This window comes from Aquarana catesbeiana, linkage group LG04, assembly GCF_042186555.1.
Source record: "Aquarana catesbeiana isolate 2022-GZ linkage group LG04, ASM4218655v1, whole genome shotgun sequence".
Lineage (NCBI taxonomy): Eukaryota > Metazoa > Chordata > Amphibia > Anura > Ranidae > Aquarana > Aquarana catesbeiana.
Window position 1 is genome coordinate 255700526 of NC_133327.1, and position 11301 is coordinate 255711826.

Here is an 11301-nt window from a genome sequence, read left to right on the forward strand (position 1 = left end):
GGCGATCCGACCTGATCTTCAGTGGTGGAGGCTCTGATCTCACGCTGAGCTGTCAGCCACGGCTTCGCTGTAGAGGCAGGTGCAGGAAACATCCGTCAACCGAAGCCCCACAGTTAACTCTATGGGTGACGTCACTTCCTATTCATTTGACAGTCATTGTTGGACATTTCCTCTGCAGAGCTTCCGCCTCTGGGGATTGGGTCGGATCGCCTGCAGAAAAGGTATGTATAGGGAGTTTCTTTTCAGGGCTAGAGAGGTTAGTGTTAGAATGTTGGTAGCTATAGATACAGGGAATTTTGTTTTATCATGGACTTCCACGTTAATATCACTAAGTCCTGGTAGATGGCTTTGTCTAGGCGGATAGGTCACCTGTCCACTGTAAGCAGCAAGAAGCATTTTTTCAGTCTCATCTCCCCCAGTGATCAGACTGAAATGTAACTTTGTAGCAAATCAACAGATGAGTGGCTACAACATAAAACTAATCTGTATCTGACAATAGAGAACACAGCCAAAAAAATGTACTGGCACCAAGTATACATGAACTGGGTCATCTCTGAGCCAGCATCTCAGGCTAATCCAGATGGTCAACTTGGGTCATCCCTGAACAAAGACACTGCTGTCCTGGAGAGAACAGGAGATAAGGCATTGTCAGGAGTATTGTGTTCTCAGGGCCAGTGTTGAGGGGTTCCAATGGGAAAATGCAGTCTGCTTTTTTATACTTGACTGCAGTCAGTGTGTTTTTGACATAATTTTCTCCCAAATTTCACCTACTTCAAGAGACAGGAAGGATAGGCACATACTTGTTATAAAGGGTAAAGATTGCCTTTAAGTCGCTAGTTGCCTGGCTGTCAAGTCGGACCCTCTTTCTTTAATACCACAAGTCACTGATCTGAAACAAGCTTTCAGATTCAATATTTTGATAGTTTTCTAACTTTTCTGATTTGCATTCTTAGTATAATATTATACTTGGTTAGTAGAACAGCCAGTCAACAATAATTGTCAAAAAGAGAACAGGAATTTGGGAGGTAGCTTATCACAGTCTTTTTCTCTGTCAAGGGGTACTCGACAGGGCTGCCCCCTCTCTCCAGCCCTTTTCGCCATAGCGATGGAACCGCTGGTGGAGGCTCTCCGTACTTCCCTTCAAGTTAAGGGATTGCGCGTTGGCTGGCTGGAGGAAAGGGTCGCCTTGTATGCGGACGTCCTACTCCTCTTTCTTAATGACGCAGGACCATCACTTAGGGGGGCCCTACAGGTCCTCAATTCTTTCTCCGCAGTCACAGGCCTTAAAGTAAACTGGGAAAAGTCACTTCTATTTCCTATAGACTCTGTGGCTCGTGCTACTGCTGATATGGATGCCCCCCTAAGATGGGTGGAGAATTTTAAATATCTAGGGGTGGTGGTTTCCAGACAGGTTTCAGACTATATATCCCTAAATTGAACACCTGTGATCCAGGAGACTCAACAACGGCTGAAGGCATGGGAGTCATTACCCCTTTCATTGTTAGGACGCATAAATTTATTAAAAATGAATGTATTACCTAAATTCACATATTTATTTCGACACTCTCCCCAGTGGATCCCTAAATCTTTCTTTGCAAGGCTACATCGTATTTTCTCAGCATTCATATGGAGATCAAAGCCCCCTAGGTATAGCTGGGCAACATTGGTATGCCCGACCTCCCAAGGTGGCCTGGCATGTCCAGATTTCCATAAATATTACTTGGCTTCTCAGCTAGTAACTACAGCCTGGTGGCTTAACCCAGATACCTCAAATTCCACTACTCAGGTAGAAGCAGCAGTGCTGGGATCCCTAGAGGCGCTGAAATTTTTGATCTTTCGGGGCCCTCGTGCTCCATATTCAATGACACCATCTATGCTTACCACGCTACGTGTATGGGGAGAGGGCCTCAAAATTGAACGATATCCCCTACAGGCAATATCACCTAATGCTCCCCTCTGGTTAAATCCCACTCTGGAGCATTTCTATTCACTACCCGACCCCTGTGCTTGGACTAATTTTAAGATAAAAACAGTGACACAGATTATTTTGGATAAATCTTTGATTTCTTTTTCCGAACTAATCTCAGATTTCAATATCCCTCAGTCGTATTCTTTTCGTTTCCTTCAACTCTCCCATGCCTTCAGCTGTCAATTCTCTGGCTCTCCTCTACAACTAGTCCAATCTGCCTTAGAGAAGCTTCTTAGGTTGGATTGCACAAAGAATGCTGCATCTAAATTGTATCTTCACTTAACAACTGCCTCTCTCCCTGATTTAGAGAAATTAAGATCAAAATGGTCTAAGGATATCCCTGAACTTAATGAGGATGATTGTGATAATATATGGGACTCTCCCTTCAACTCTCTCGTCTCCTTGAGAGACAGACTTATTCAGTTTAAGATAGTCCACAGGGCATATTACACCCCCCATATATTAAATAAAATTAATTCAGACTCTGCTCCTGGCTGTTGGCGATGTGGGGAGATTCCTGGAGACTTTACCCATATATTCTAGACTTGCCCAGCTATCGTAAGGTATTCGGAAGAAATACTAGCTTTTATATTCAAAATAACATATATCCCACTGCAACGATCAATGCCAATATGTATTTTAGGTCTGATAGAGCAATTTATTCCTACGACAGCAGGGCGCACTCTGGTGGGGCTGCTTTTGTTCTATGCTCGTAAAGCCATAGCTCTCAGCTGGAAGAAAACCACCCCCCCCCATCGCTGACTTTGTGGAAACAACTCATTAATAATAGCTTACCATTATACATATTATTATTATTATACACATATAAATAAGGGTTGTCTCCTCAAATATGAAAAGGTTTGGTCCAAATGGCTCACGGACCCCTCTACAGCCTCAATAGCCTCCTAGAGGAATATGACTCTTTGCAATCTCTCCATTAGTTATTGGCCTCTAGGTGTACATATGTAACACGGGATGACACCTTTCTCTAAAATCAAACTGGCATAGGAACCAGGTATGACCAATGTATGTATGTATGTATGTATGTATGTATGTATGTATGTATGTGGGGTTTGTTTTGGTGTTTTTTTTTTTTGTTGTTTTTTTTTTGTGTGTTTTGTTTTCTATGTATATAGTTTCTTTAATTGCTGCAAATAATATTCATTTTTGTTTGTTGTCTGTTTTTTTTTTGAAAATTAATAAAAACGTATATTAAAAAAAAAAAAAAAAAAAAAAGAGAACAGGAATGGTGGCCCCTGTATTTTTTTTATAACCGGTTTCCCTAGCAAGCGGCAGACATGGCTTTCCTACAGCAAGTTTCCACTAGAAACAGCAGCAATTTGTCTTTTGACTATAGCCTCTACGGTGGTATTGTCAGAGCTTCTATTCCATGTAGCGATGCTATTTCTGATGATATGCCGCTGCGTTTGTGATTGACTGTCATCAGAGGGAGACCATCACAGAATCATAAGGAGGTGTCCTGACAACTGTAGTATGGCAATGGCTCTCCAGGGAGGGTTTCTACACATTTAAAAGACAGCTTTGCTGAAAGCAACAGAGCTGGAAGCATCTGCCTGGAGAAAATATTTGATGAATGCTACAGGTTTCCCCGAAAACACTCTCTCTTTTTTTTTCCTAGCACACTCTGTTTTTTACCCCACAAAGATATTGTAAATGACAAGGAGAGCAACTAAAACAACCTTCATCGCTACGAAACAGATCACTTTATTAATGCAACAGACATTAGCCTTTTCCGTGCATTGGTCCTTCTCATGTTTCCTACTCCAAGCCAATTTTAATACTTTTGCATACACTTACCAAACTAAACAGTATAGAATTCAAAATGTACAAAATACTACCAAGCCATCTATTCTCTGAAAGCAGGGATCCTATAGGATTAAAAATGGTATACACGCAGTATATTGTAAAAATATGCACACACAAGCACAATATGGTCTACAAATTACTACTAAACGTTTAGGATAATACTGTGTACAGTTAAAATGTAGGTCCATTACAAAGTGATATTTTGGTTATGGGTGGAGCCTGTTAGGCCAGTTTTTTGGTTTTCTACAGTATATGTTTTGAATAATCAAACTGCGAGCTCTCCCTCCCAAAAATTTCCAATTCTGCTCCTGTTTACCAGGGAGTTCTGGGTCCATGCACCTTTTTATGTTATAAATGTCTCCCAATAACATTCTCCAGAAAATATAAAATAAAAAAAAATTTAAAAAGGAAGAGTGAAAGCCCCTCTTAATAGCCAAAGCAGGTTTGAAGAACCACAAATTTAGATGCAGGTCTTAGGAACTTACTAAACGCATGTAAATACATATACAATGAAGCGCAGGAGAACTTGATCTGGGAAGCATAAAGTTTGGGAATACTTCTGGATATTTTTTCCTGCATTTAAAGAAACCAAAAGTAGGAGGATAGTTTATATATAGCCGAAGGGCTCATTCACAAAGATGCAGAGGGCTGTACACCATCAAATAAATGAGTGTATTTCTGGTGTTGCGTACAGTCACCTGTACAAATCAGTGACAGACTTTACGCTGTGGACATCCGAGTGTTTTTTTACATACATACAGGGATGGACGAACAGCCCTGGACACTAAGTGCACTTTCAGACTGGGGCAGCGTGCGCCGCCGGTATTTGCACGCTTTTCGGCTGCTAGCGGAGCACTTTTAACCCCCCCGCTAACAGCCGAAAAAAGGTTAAAAGTGCCCGCAAAGCACCGCTGTAGCTTCGATGGTGCTGCCCACTGATTTCAGGGGCACTTTAGGAGCGGTGTATACTTTGCACACTCTCAGGGACTTTGCACTCTCCAGCTTTAGTAAATCAACCCCAAACTGTCAACATCTTGAGATGCATATCCTCGAGCCAGTGTTGCTATTGGGATATACATTTACAAACTCAAGTTAAAATGTGCAATAATGCCCAGTACACACGATAAGATTATCGAACGAATTACCGTCCGTTTTTTTTGTATGACAATTGCAGATCGAATCTGATGAGTTTACTAATGTAACGAAAATTCTCATAGGACAGAATAAAAATTTGAAAGTGATGTCATGTATTGTAATGAATTTGTATTGCATTTTCGAACGCCAGCTATACAGCTGTCGTTCGAAAATGCAATACAAATGAATGATTAAATTAAAATTGTGCGATCTGGCATCGTATAGGAAATTTTTTTCGTTCATGTCCGATAGAATAATATCGGATGAACTGCCATGATCGGCTCTCGAAAGCTCTGTACTAATGATCCGATTATCGTGCGATCGCTTCAAAAGCAGTATTTTTCGTTTTATTTTCTGATCGTGTGTACAGGGCTTAAGGGTCCTCTTATGCCGCGTATACACGGTCGGACTTTTCGACAACGAAGGTCAGACGGTCTTTCCAACAGAGTTACGACGGACTTTCTAATGACCGGACTTGCCTACACACGATCACACCAAAGTCCGACGGATTCGTACGTGATGACGTACGATCGGACTAAAATAAGGAAGTTGATAGCCAGTAGCCAATAGCTGCCCTAGCGTCGGTTTTTGTCCGTCAGACTAGCATACAGACGAGCAAATTTTTCGACCGGACTCGAGTCCATCGGAAAGATTTGAAGCATGTTCCAAATCTAAAGTCCGTCAGATTTTCGACCGAAAAAGTCCGCTGCAGGCCTGATGAAGCCCACACACGGTCGAATTGTCCGCCGACATTCTGTCCGTCGGACCAGTCCAGTCAAAAAGTCCACCCGTGCCCGTGTGTACGTGGCATTAGATGAGCATTCTGATTTAATCCATCCGTCAGTTTTTCTGGTGGTTTAAACAAAAGTCCATTTACATTTGACTACCTCCAATTCCATCTAGGCCTGCAAAAAAAAAAATGGAAAGGGTTTGTGTCCTTTTCTGTTGTTTTGGGACCTATATGTGAGGTATAAGGATGTAAACAGACGCACGTCTATTTACATCCACATGGCCATGGACCAACCTAACATAGATGTGGTTTCAGTCTGGAGGTAAAACCTGAACATACAGTATACAGATGTAACAAAAGAGACATTTGTTTTGTTCTGCTGCGATTCAGCATGGGATCTGTTCAGAGGATTGAAAAGGACTCAAGGGTGGCCATACATGCTTTGATTTTATTACGTACAATTTTGTCAAACAAACAAATACTCACAAACTTCTGATCAATTTAAATTGGATTTGATCAAACTGAATCACTAGGTTAGGGCGAATTGATCTGATTATGAGACTGCATGATAAAAACAGACATGCAAAAAACTTACAATTGTAACTTTCAACTATCAATCAAAATCCACTTCCCTGTGAATGTCATATTGATCCAATAGGCTGTTGACCGTAGATCAATTATTATTATTCTGGAGAGACTGATGGGAAAGAAAATGATCATTTCCCAAAGCTAGTATGGCCATCATAAGGCTGGGTTCACACTAGCCCATGCTCTGAAATTGATCCATGGGGCAGCTAAGCAGCCACCGTCAGGCTTTCAGGAGGCAACCCTGGCAACTTCTAAATGGCGTTTTTTGTTTATATATATATATATATATATATATATATATATATATATATATATATACATATATATATATATATATATATATATTATAAGGCTGGGTTCCCATGTGTCTGCTTGCGGTTTGTAGTCCGGAGTCCGGTGCAGTTTTGTTTACCAGTTCCGGTGCAAATTTTTACTTGAATCCGCACCTAAACCGGACCCAAAAATCGCACAGGAACCTTTTTAAAACTGCACCGCGGCTACCCTGGACATGTGTGAACCGGCTCCCTTGAAAGCCAGCCCAATTCACACGTTATGCCAATTGGATATGGTTAAAAACGCATCCAATTTGCATATATGTGAACCAAGCCTAATATATGTGAGCCAAGCATTTGGCTTGTGGTTGTGATGCAGCCCCATTGATTTGCTGCAGCATGTGAACAGCTCCCTCTGACGTCCGGGGTGGGCGGTTTCATTAAGTGTGGTAAAACTGAGGCCCAGCTGCCTGTTTTTAATGCCCACCTGTGTGAAAGAAACCCTAGGCCCCTTTCACATGGGTGTTTCGATCAGGTCCCCCAGTTTTTCAGACAGACCTTATAAGCAGATGTAAATGGACCTGCCTACCCTCGGGTCCGATTAGGTCCGGTAACAAAAACTAAAAAATTAAAAAAAATTAAAAAGGTATATTTTTCCTTTTTTGTTTTGTTGGGTCGGATTGTTTTTGTAAACATTTCCTGAATGTGATGCCCTTCAGACTACTGTTTACAAACAGAAGTAAAGAAAAAAAAAAATACTGGCAGTATGTCCTAGACCTAATCGTGGCAAGACACACTTTGTTAAGTGATCGATTTCTTTTCTGATAAGTCTCTTTTGAGAGGAATAACTGATCTATAGTCGACAACCAATTCATCAATATGTCATGCACAGGGAAGTGGATTTTGATTGATAGTTAAGGTAGGATCATAACTTATCATAATCATCAGATGTCATTCGTATCTCTGTTTCCACCATGTAATCTGATTGAAATACGATCATTTTCCTGTAATCTGATTGAAATACGATCATTTCCTTGAACAAAGTATCTCAATGCTGCCACAGATGCAAAACTGATTGATATTATTTTGCTCTGGTGAATCAGCTCAGCTTGATCATATCTGATTAAAACTGGGTCTAAATTGATCAGAAGGGAAGTGATGGCTCTTCAATAGTTTGCAGATTTGATGGTTTTGGTTAAATTGCACATCGATTGGATTAAAATAAAATATCAGAACCAGAACAGCAATGAGGTGAAGCACCTAGAAGATAATGACAGTGGAATAAAGCATGCTGAGCCTTCTGTGCTTTCTAATGAGTGAAAAGAACCCCGATACCACTGTTCTCGGCATACATATTTAGAACTATTCCAATACTGACAAAAACAAGGCAGAAGAAAAGATGTTTACTCCTTTCAAAAGCTAAGGAAGCAGCAGCAAGGAGAAAAGGTTTACATGTAAAATGTATAGGAGATGCATTTACTGTGCGCTCACTTCTATAGAGCAGTAAAAGTCACGCACGGCAAAAGCAATTAACACTGCTTCATATGATCCCATTTATTCCAGATCATCCAAAGATGCTTCAAATGACATGAGCAGAACACAGGCACCCAGGGACACTAAAAACACTAAAACTTGTCACATCACATCCGTAGAGAAGTGTCCGTGGTGGGGAAATGAGACAGTACCCCTGTTCAGGGACGGGGACCGATGTGAATGGTCTCAATGTTCTCTGTAGTATGTTGGGGAAAAGTCAGCTCTAAACAAATGGCTACAATTCATGGATGCCAATGCAAAGCATAGAGAAGGCATTTAAAAGCAGGGGTTAGGCGCTCATTTACATGGCAATCCCTGTGTTCAGTGTGTCATTCCACATGCATCTTTACATGTGTTGTAATGCATTTGCTGTACAGCTTTTCTTTTTTTTTTTTTTTTTTTTTTTTTTTTTTTTTAGTTACATGTGTGTGCAGTGTGTTCCAGTGCGAAAAATGCAGCATTCTTCTTCTTTTTTTTTTTTTTTTTTTGTAAATGCACATGAAAGCAGTGCGATGGTATAAAACTAGGCTTCTGGAAACACATTTATTTTTCTTCTATATGAGTTTCAGTGCATATGATGTGAATGAGCCCCCAACTATACACAAGCTCCTTTTTTTAATAAAGTCAGCAATTCCAGGTTGGAGATGTTTAAGGACAGGGATTGCAGATTGGAGATGTTTAAGGGGAGTGGAGATGTCTAAGGACAGAGATTAGAGGTGTTTAAAGGACCAGAGACATTTAAAGCATGGAGATAAGAGATGGAGATAGGAGATGGAGATGTTTAAGGACCGGAGACATTTAGGGATGGAGATTGGAGATGTTTAAGGACCGGAGACATTTAGGGATGGAGATTGGAGATGTTTAAGGACCGGAGACATTTAAGGATGGAGATTGGAGATGTTTAAGGACCGGAGACATTTAAGGATGGAGATTGGAGATTTTTAAGGACCGGAGACATTTAAGGATGGAGATTGGAGATGTTTAAGGACCGGAGACATTTAAGGATGGAGATTGGAGATGGAGATGTTTAAGGACTGGAGACATTTAAGGATGGAGATTGGAGATGGAGATGTTTAAGGACTGGGGACATTTAAGGATGGAGATTGGAGATGGAGATGTTTAAGGACTGGGGTTATTTAAGGATGGAGATTGGAGATGGAGATGTTTAAGGACTGGAGACATTTAAGGATGGAGATTGGAGATGGAGATGTTTAAGGACTGGGGACATTTAAGGATGGAGATTGGAGATGGAGATGTTTAAGGACTGGGGACATTTAAGGATGGAGATTGGAGATGGAGATGTTTAAGGACTGGGGTCATTTAAGGATGGAGATTGGAGATGGAGATGTCTAAGGACTGGGGACATTTAAGGATGGAGATTGGAGATGGAGATGTTTAAGGACTGGGGACATTTAAGGATGGAGATTGGAGATGGAGATGTTTAAGGACTGGGGACATTTAAGGATGGAGATTGGAGATGGAGATGTTTAAGGACTGGGGACATTTAAGGATGGAGATTGGAGATGGAGATGTTTAAGGACTGGGGACATTTAAGGATGGAGATTGGAGATGGAGATGTTTAAGGACTGGGAACATTTAAGGATGGAGATTGGAGATGGAGATGTTTAAGGACTGGAGACATTTAAGGATGGAGATAGGAGATGGAGATGTTTAAGGACTGGAGACGTTGAAGAACGAAGTGCAACAAGCAGTCCATCACAGCAATCCCCAGTAGAAGATAACTGATTTATTCTTAGGATTACATGCATTTTTCTCAGGCAAAGCCAGACATATGACACACAGGACCTGATGGAATATAATCAGAGGAAAGAGTCGGACATCAAACATCATAAAGTTGGGTCGTTGTTGGCATTTAAGGTAAATGTGTTTGTATGGTGACAGGTATAAGGGAAGGAGGGGTGTACACATTAATAGTGTACCCTCTGATTCCTCATCCCACCCTGCTACACAGCTCATCATTCCCCAAACTGACCTGTCACTGCTCCTGACACACACCTTACTGATCCAGCCAGGGTGACACATTGGAGGCTCTAGTCATTAGAAGTTGTCATGTCATTCAATCACAGCACTGTCCTGGTATGAGGAGGGGATGATACAGAGGCAGCCCACTATATGGAGGAGGAAAGTGGCTGGACTGTAATCCAGTGATCAAGAACTTGTCCATCCTCACACAGGTACAGATCGCACACAGGTACAGATCGGACAGACAGATCGCACACAGGTACACACAGGGGATCCCTAGGACACTGTGCTCTTACCTGTCGTTCTGTCCGGGTCTCTAGCACCCAGTCCTGCTCAGGGAAGCTCCTGTACTCTCATCCATAGGACACACATGGCAGTGGCAGCCCCGCCGCCGGTCCCCCATACACTTTCCATGCCACTTTACTGTGCCTTGCTCGTCTCTTCTCTGCCCGCTCCTGCGGCACCTCCCCCGGATCCCCGGCTACACCCAGCGCCGCATCCCCGGCATCCCTGTACACATGCGCGCTCCCTGTGCGCGCTCCCTGCTCGTCCATGTGCGCGGCTGAGTGCTGGAGATACGGACAGGAGCGGAGCACATTAGGACATATTTTGAGCTCAGCGTTTTAGAGGCAGGAAAAAAACCCTTCTGGTTTGAGTTTCTGCTTGGAGCTTTCTGACATAAAAACCGTTGAACTCGCTCAAACTGTGTACAAAAACGCTCTATATGAGCGATTTTTTTTTTTTTGCCAAGGGAACCAGAGTTATTTTTGTTTTAAGCCCAGTGTGCACGGAGCTGAAATGCAGCATGCTGGGTAATGGACACACAAACTCACTAAAGGCCTGGTTCACACCTATGCGGGTTGCAGTTTGCATATCCCAGGTGCATTTTGCGTTTTTCAATACACGCTTTTGATTCATTGAAATCTATGGAACCAAAAACCAGAAAAAAAGTCCCTGGTCCTTTCCATAAAATGCACAAATGTGAACTACATCCATAGGAAACCATGTTAAATGGGCTGTAGTGTGTTTCTGCAAAAACTGAAAACGCACAAAAAAAAAAAATGCATAGGTGTGAGCCAGGCCTGAAAACACAGCATGTGCGTTTTTGCAACAGCGCAGTGTGAAAGCAACCAAAGAGGAACTGCCATTACTTCCTGCCCTAAACTCTGGTTAAAAAAAAAAAAATCTATTCAACAAAGTCCCCTCTATTGCTCTCTATTAGGCTCCATTCACACTAGCGCGTTTTTTGATGCATTTTGCATTTT

At 41.9% G+C, this 11301-nt stretch overlaps 1 protein-coding gene across 2 annotated transcripts in view; it reads right to left on the minus strand.

Annotated features, from left to right (window-relative positions):
* IL1RAP (interleukin 1 receptor accessory protein) overlaps positions 1-10593 on the minus strand; it is a 406084-nt gene extending 395491 nt beyond the window's left edge. The window contains exon 1 of one of the 2 annotated variants that reach the window (XM_073626394.1): positions 10333-10593. The gene's annotated coding sequence lies outside the window, so the exon portion shown is untranslated. The remainder of the gene's footprint in view (positions 1-10332) is intronic. The other variant, XM_073626396.1, reaches the window with a different exon arrangement.
* Positions 10594-11301: the final 708 nt, after the last annotated feature.